The sequence below is a fragment of the Athene cunicularia genome (assembly GCF_003259725.1).
Source record: "Athene cunicularia isolate RWA chromosome 10 unlocalized genomic scaffold, athCun1 chr10_part1, whole genome shotgun sequence".
Taxonomy (NCBI): Eukaryota; Metazoa; Chordata; class Aves; order Strigiformes; family Strigidae; genus Athene; species Athene cunicularia.
This window is the reverse complement of record NW_020799112.1, coordinates 22,051,188-22,059,109: the sequence shown is the minus strand read 5'-3', so window position 1 is coordinate 22,059,109 and position 7,922 is coordinate 22,051,188. Positions and strand designations below refer to the sequence as shown.

Below are 7,922 nucleotides of genomic sequence, written 5' to 3'. Positions count from 1 at the left end.
GCCAGCCCCGGCCGGCCCCGGGAGCGCGGTAAGCTGGCGGCTGCCGTGTTTCCTAGCACCGGCATTCTTGTCTCTAGGCTGCTTTTTGAAAGCTGTGCGAGCCTCCCCCTATAGACGGAGAAATTCGCGTGCGTTGGGCAACTTCCTCGTGACGGAGCTCAATGGCTGAAGCGGGATTTCTTCTCCCCCCGCTCCTTCCCCCAGTACTGAAGAATAAAGTCTTTGTTTCAGGCTTTGTCACGGGCAGTATTTGAACCAATGAAGCGGTGCGTGGACTAAAATTTTACAAAAGGTAGTTTGGAGCCTGAGCCATGGTGCTTTTCTCCGCATTGCCATTAGCGAGAGTATGAAATCTTGGGTGCGTTTCAGTGGTTTTTTGTTGTTTTTTTTTTTTGCAATAAACTGGAAGTGCAGCCACTTCTTTCGTGAGGTCGTAGTTCTGAGCACCTGGATCCTTGGAAGGTGCCCGGTACGATGTACCTGCTGCTGTGATTGTCAGACAGGTGTGGTGGGCTTTTGCCTCGTAACTGGGCCTTGTGCGTAGGGCAGAATATTGATGGATTAGTTAACTTTATCAAGAAGAAAGAAGTTAGCTTCTTTTGATTGCAGGTACAGGAAGACTGAAAGCTGTATGCATCTGAAAGCTGTTTGGTGACCTGTGTGAAATGGCAGTAATGTTGTTATTGAGCCAACAGGCTATTTGAGCAAGACTGTCTTAGATCAGCTCTTTTTGTGTCCAGACAGTGATGATTTCTGTGTCAATGCACACTTGTTGCATCCTTAGCAGGAATTACTTTGATTAACACTATGAAATGTTGTTCCTAGTCTGTTAGTGTGTCTCTCTTTCTCAAGTTCTGCTTTATTTCTGGAGAAGTAACTATAAAGCTCTCACTTTCTTTTTTCCTTCATCTTAATATTTGAATTGCATAGGAGTTCTAAGAGAAGATTAGCACAGCATGCTGCAAGGATTCCTAACACTTCCCATTGCAGGATTCTATTTTCACTTTGCTACTACCTTTTTGAGGCTATCCAGTTGGACTGAAACACTCCATGCCTCAGGCTATCTGTTTTAACTTTGTTAATAGAAAGTTTAGTTGTTTCTTAGCTTCCCTTGCTATGGGGAAAGTATTTTGAAATCTGATCAAAATCGAACAATTCTGATCTTCCCTCTATCCGTTTGAACATGTTCTCTTTGGAACAGCTGGGGGGAGGAGGAGAAAATTGGAGTATGTAACAAGTCTATCAGATCCAACTTTTTCCATAATTCCAAATCTTAGCCAAACTTCAGTCGGTGCTTACTGATTCACATGTAAAGAACATGCTCAGTTCATAGTTTTCACGTGTGATTCTTCATGCACAAATGACAAAACAAATGATCTTAAAGTTGTAGGAAAACTGGTATCAGCTGCTTTTGCCTCGGGTACTAGAATGGAAACTAGACTTATGTCTCTCTGGATTAATTTTTTTTGTCTTCCCAGAGTTTAAATCTGGAAGATTGCATACACAGAGTCACAACAAAAATACAAACTCATAAACTCAAATAATTGAAAGTAGCATCAAGGAGTTTTCTGTGAAAGCCTCCCCTGCCCTCATTTTGCAGGCTTTTCATAGTTTGTCTGCATACTGCTGCTTCCCCAGGGCTGCTCTGTGACCTGCAAGATGGATTTGCTTGAGGTATGAATCAAAATTGTCTGGTAAAAGAAAGTGGTGTTATCTGCAAAACCTCTTGTTGCAGCTTTTGCGTATGATTAGGTGGTAAATAATAGTACATAAGTGGTAAATTAAAAAAAATGAAGGTGAGAAGTAGTTGGTTTAATTGCTGAGGCAGTTGAATGCAGTATTTGAGTGTGAATTTTTTTTTTCTCCCTCCCCCTCCCCACAAGTTATGCATTTATTCCAGATTTCTTGGTTAATAGTGTATTAGTCAATTGGATTTAATAAAGAATTGCTAATTAGGTGTTGCTGACACAAACGAAATGATGAAGAAGCTGGGATGAAAAGGAAGCCGTAGCTGAGGTGGTTGTCTATGTAGTGGGTTACTGTATATGCTGGATTTATCTGGATTTCAATGCCTGCATCTAGCAGATGCAGTTGTCCTTGATTTCTCTAGTTCGCTTTCTCTCCTGTAATATGGATATAGTGTCCTTCTGTCACCCACAGGACTTCTTATGACAGCTGGATATTGAAACAATGAGCACTAGAAAGGTCAATGGGGAAAACTCAGAATTTTGTATTCAGAGCAAGGTCTTAGCAGTGTGTGGAAAATGAGGTCTGGGGTCACATGCTGAAAAATGAAGACAGGAAGAATTACGAAATTGTAGTTTGTTAAAGTATACTGCCTACCTCCAGATCAGACTTTCTGTCACAGTGCTCTTTGCCTCAGACTGCTTAAAAAAAATCAGGCAGGTGCATTGACTGCTGTAGACATCTTTGACCTGTGGAGTGGGTAAGTGCCTGTTGTGTACTCGGGATACATCTGCCTTTGAATACAACTGCAAGTGTTGGTTTGGATCCAAAGGAGCCGACTGAAAAAGCTGCTGCTGCCTCTCTTTGTCATAGCAGCGGTAACTTTTCTGGTTCTCTTAAATGTGCTTGTTGAGGTGGGGTGTCCATAGCTACAGGGTTTTTGGCTGAGGGACTTCCTAATACAACACTTTCAGGTTGCTAAGACTTGGATTACTTAAATTAAACACTTGGATCAAGCATTTTCTGACACTGAGCTACTCCCTTCCAGTTACTGTGTTTCTGTGACAATTGCCTGCAATACGAAGTACAGCATTTTCTAACAGTAATTGTGGGATAATCTTTCGAAGATCTGAGGAAGAAATGATACTCAGCTAATCCTCTGTTGTTTCTTTGGTTACAGAAGGAATTACATTTTTCAGTGGTTTGCTGGGTTAAAAATATAATTGTGGAAGAACTGTCCAGAATGACAGTGTGTTTATTTCTGTTTTCTATTAAAATACCTGCTTGTGCTGTAGGGCTTTGAAATGGAAGTTAATAAAATGACATCACTTGTCTGTATACATGTATCTCAACGGCCAGTTTAACTTAAACATTTCTGTATATCAGAGGCCTTACGCTTCCAGCCTGAATTAAGAACTTTCTCGTTTTACTCGTCTCTTTTTATATTGCCTAAATAACATGTTAGCTACCTTTTTTGATCTGTTGTGTCTATTAAGTTAGATCTGTTTCAGGAATCAAACTAGTAATGGGAACTTCTCACAGGCAAAAATACACTTACTGCTTGCATACATTTGCCATTTCAGGTTTCTCAGTCACTTGAGAGCTGTTCTGTGTAGAACCAGTGTTCTTGTTTTCTGTAGGTCACATAAGATTTCTCATAAGCATATGGTATTTCATTCTGGAAGGCTTTAGGTATATTTTTATTTCTGTAGGGTGTACTGCTGGAGTTAGTTGTTCGTGGTTGTTTAGCTTGATGCTGGTGACCGAACTGTGTGCCTTTGATACCTTGTTTGTCTTTACTTCTGCACACCTTGCCCCACAACCCTTCTTGTGTTGCTGTGTTTTGGAGACAATGCTGATGACCAGAAATATTTCAGACGTTACTTCGGAGACTGGCATGGACTAGTCTTCCTCTGGGTTGCTTATGACAAAACCAGTATTGTTTGGCTCACTTGTGCCTGAGTTTGAGGCAGCCAAGTGCTTCTGTTCCTGTTCAAACCCTCTGGCCTCCCCATCGCTTCTCCACTAGATGTCTGCTCCATCTGACTCTTATATGGGGCACTCAAGTAGGAAAAAAATAGACGCTCATGTCTCTGCTTCAGAAATGCTTTGAATTTATTCTAGGCTGTGAAGGACTTTCCCATTGCAAGGCATGACCTGGAACCCAGTGTGTCTGGAATAGTTTAGCCACTTGTAGAAATGGTGATGCTTGCTGGTTTGGGGTGGTTTTTTGTTTGTGTTTTGGGTTGGTTTGGTTTTGGGGTTTTCTTGAACAGCGGTATAATTTGTGTAGATCTGAGGGTTTCAAGAAGCTATCTTGTGTACCAGGGTTTGTTTTGGTTTGTAAAGCCTTTTTTTTCCACACAGAACTAACAAACACTGACTGTGTCTGTTTGTGGATACTGGGGTTGCACATGTTGAAAAGTGGTTTGCTGGTTGTTGTTTTTTTGGTTTGAGGTTTTTTTGGTTTTTCTCGAAGTAAAATTCTGTTGACAGAGGGATGACTCTATTAGTGACACTTGTCTTCTTGAATCTTTTCCTTAATTTGCAATTGAATGGAAGTGTTAAATATAATCTGTAGCAACAGCCAGCATTTCTTGAAGGATGAGACTTCCTTATTTATGAACACAAAATACTCCTAAGGTACAATTAATGTTTAGGGAGTTAGTAAGACTGGACTGGTAGAAGTTAATGTCTTTGAATATGTTCACAAGATTGATTAATGTAATTCTGTAATGGCAATCTTCCTGAATCTGAACCTTGCTTTGCTTACTTGGAGACAATTTCTTCAAAGAAAAGTGGTTCAGCTCTGTTGGTTGCCATAGAGGGGGGGAAGAGAGCGCTCTCTGGGTTGTGAAGGAATTGTCAAGATGACAGAGTCTTCATTGTGAAATGAACTAGTGATGCTAACAGAACTTACTGTCATTTAGAGGTCCCCTAACATATATATCTGCCTCACTTGCAAGATCTGAATGTTGCAGGCACTACTTTCCTTCAGCTAAGGCTCAGCATTCCTTGGGAATGCTTTCTTTCAAATGAGATGGTAAAGTTCCAACAGTAACTTCATTGTGTCTGTTTCTCATGCTGTCAACTTCGTATTTATCCCCTGCTGGAACTGCTGAAGCTGAATATAGCATATATAAGTGCTCTTAGCTAGCCCAATCTTAGAATTATGTGTTGGAGTTTTTTAAGCTCTAAAGAATTTTATTTAAAATTCTTAATACCCCTTTCTTTACAATATATGAGGAAGGTCTGCCCTTACATGTTGTTTTTAATGTTAAGCAGGTAAAGAATGTCAGTATCTTCTGGACCACTTAAGAGAAAACAATCTGTGCTGACCTCAGTGTAGGTAATGGAAGAGCCAAATCCTTAGTTATTCAGTCTCTGAAAAGTTTATTTGAGATTAAAAGGCTGTTTATTGCTCCAGTAAATGCCATTAAGGAATATGTTTTTGTTGTGAAACACTCAAACATAACTTTTATGGTCACTAATGATCTCAAGGCAAAAGACCCAAAACAAACCCCAGACTTTTAATGCAGTTTGAAATAAGTAGAGTGCTCTTGGATGGGAGAGACGTACTTGGAAACTTGCTAAGATACGGGGCTTTTAACTTATAGAAACTTGTCTGCTAAAATTGGCAGATGCAGGAAGCTATCTATTCAACTGGAATATAGTCACTTTAGCAGTAAGTAAGCTTTCAGCGTCGTTTCTGAGCTGCTTCTAGGCTTTGGAGCCTTTTATGTGATTATGTTTGTCTGTAATCAGTGATTTGTGCTTTAAATACAAGCTACTAGTTGGGTAAAGCTGGATACCTTGGGTAAGAAGTCTCACAGCCTTGAGAAGGATGGTGTAAAAGAAACTATAGATGCATGGTGTGTATCTCTTACAGTACTTATTCTTTAATGGGGTCTTGGCTTTAGTGCACTACTACCCTGCAAGTGTCCTTACTTTTCTTGCTGCTCATAGCAAGAATATTCCTTAATGAGGTCAGCAGACTGGGTAGATATGCACTGGAGAACCCTCTATATTAGTTGATAATTTTTGTTTTCTTACCCTCTACTGACTTTCTGGACCTCAGTACATGGGATGGGAGGGATCCCTCTACATCAGATGTAGAACACTTTCAGCCCATTGAACATCCCTTCCTTTTTACGCTCTTTCACTGGGCCAGGCTGTTTACTGGCTTCAGTTTTGAACTTCCAAACTATTGGTATGTTTGTTTCAGCTTCCCTCATCTGCACATACCCAAATCTGAATTTTCTGTTCTCTTTTTATCTGTGCACTATATGCAGACATGATAGGAAGCTGAAGAAAGCCTTAATATATAATTCCTGATATTACCAGAATCTTATAAGGTGATGCTGCTGTACTGTTTTGTTGTTATCATATCCTTTAATGCTCTTTTCTTGGCTTGCTTTAGTGGTAGGTGATTTTTGACCTATCTAGCTGGAACAAAAGAATAACAGGATGTTACTGCCTAGAGCAATTGTTTACTACAAAGTGTGCTCTCTGCTAGACTACTCAAACATTTTTATATTGGCTTCCTCAAAAAAAGCTGTCTATTTCAGCAGATACTACTATTTTATGTTTTGCATTAGATTGACCATCCTGTGTCAGTTTTTTTTTCTGTAGAAGTGTATTGAAAAAGCAAAACCAAAACTTGAACCAAATATTAAAATAGGAAAGCCAATAAAATTAGTTTTTCAATACTGATCAAATATGTGCCCTGAAGAACCCTTCTCCTAATTAAAAGCCTTTCTATTCTGTTGCAATATGGTTATTTTAATTTATCAAAATTTTGTATGTATCTTACAGATCAAACTGCATTTTCTGTATGGTAGTTGTACATCTCAGTCTAGACTCCCAAGAATTCACCTGCTCGTGTTTGGGATGTGTGAGGAATCATTGTTCAACCTGAGAAATGGATTGCAACTTGCCGAAAACCCCTGCAAAATTGTTTGAAGCAGAAATGTTTACACTAATAAGAGAGCCCTTTTATAGCCACTGAATTAGATAATAGCATGTTACATGGTTTGTTTTACTGCTTCAAGCAAAGGCGAACTGTTAGTAGTGTCGTATGTTCATAGCTGAGTTGTTGGATGTTGCAGACGTTAATGGCTGGCAAAGGTAAATGCCCCTTGCTGGTGTAACATAGTGTTTCAACGCACAAAATGAAAAATTTTGAGAGTTTTCTTCACGTTGTCATTAGCATTATATTCCTACCATGTGAATTTGGGAAGGACGGGGCTGAGAGTGGACAGTATTAAAACTTGTCCTTTATAGTCATTGGCTCTGAACAGCTGTAACCCAGGAAAGATCATTCCATTCTGATAAAATTAGGATAAAATGCTGATCATTCTATTCTGATAAAATTCTGATAAAATGCTGTTTTCTTGCCCAAAATAAACAGTTCAAGAAAGTATCACCTTAATATATGTTAGGTAGATTCATCTTGATGCCTGTGGAAATTAAATGCTATCCACTTCTGGAAGTGCTGCTTAATTAGTTTGACTCTTGCTTTGCTCTGTAGATGTTCTGGTTTTGGCTGGGATAAAGTTAATTTTCATTCTAGTAGCTGGTACAGTGCTGTGTTTTGGATTCAGTGTGAGAATAGCATTGATAACACACTGATGGTTTAGTTGTTGCTACCTAGTTCTTATCCTAAGTCAGGGATTTTTCAGTTTCCCAGGCTCTGCCAGCATGCAGGTGTACAAGAAGCTGTGAGGGAGCCTGGCCACGACAGCTGACCTGAACTAGCCAGAGGGATATTCCATACCATAAAACTTCATGCTCAGTGTATAATGGGGGGGAAGTTGGCCGGGAGGGGCGGATTGCTGCTTGGGCATCGCTGTTTTCTTGGGTTTTATTTCTCTCTCTTTTTATTGTATTACTTGTTGTTGTTGTTATTTTATTTTAGTGTTTAAACTGTTCTTATCTCAACCCACAAGTTTTACATTTTTCTGATTCTCCTCATCCCACTGGGAGAGGGGAGGAGTGAGCAAGCATCTGTGTGGTGTTTAGTTGCTGGTTCGGGTTAAATGATGACAGTGGAGAACACATTTTAAAACTATTTTAATAGGCATACATTAAAAGGATTTCTGTGTTTCAGTTCAAGTACAACAGGCTGGCAGGCATTGCCTTTAAAGCTTTAAGGTTTTGATTGTCTACTTATCAGCTCAGAAACCTTCTATTTCATCATCTTGTCACATACTATATTTGTTAGTAAATAGATGCAT

At 39.6% G+C, this 7,922-nt stretch overlaps 1 protein-coding gene across 2 annotated transcripts in view; it reads left to right on the top strand.

Moving 5' to 3' along the window:
- The first annotated feature begins 120 nt into the window (after window positions 1-120).
- Window positions 121-7,922, top strand: part of NEDD4 (neural precursor cell expressed, developmentally down-regulated 4, E3 ubiquitin protein ligase) — a 58,515-nt gene continuing 50,713 nt past the window's right edge. The window contains exon 1 of one of the 2 annotated variants that reach the window (XM_026856190.1): window positions 121-266. The gene's annotated coding sequence lies outside the window, so the exon portion shown is untranslated. Of the gene's footprint in view, window positions 293-7,922 lie in introns of both variants that reach the window. The other variant, XM_026856191.1, reaches the window with a different exon arrangement.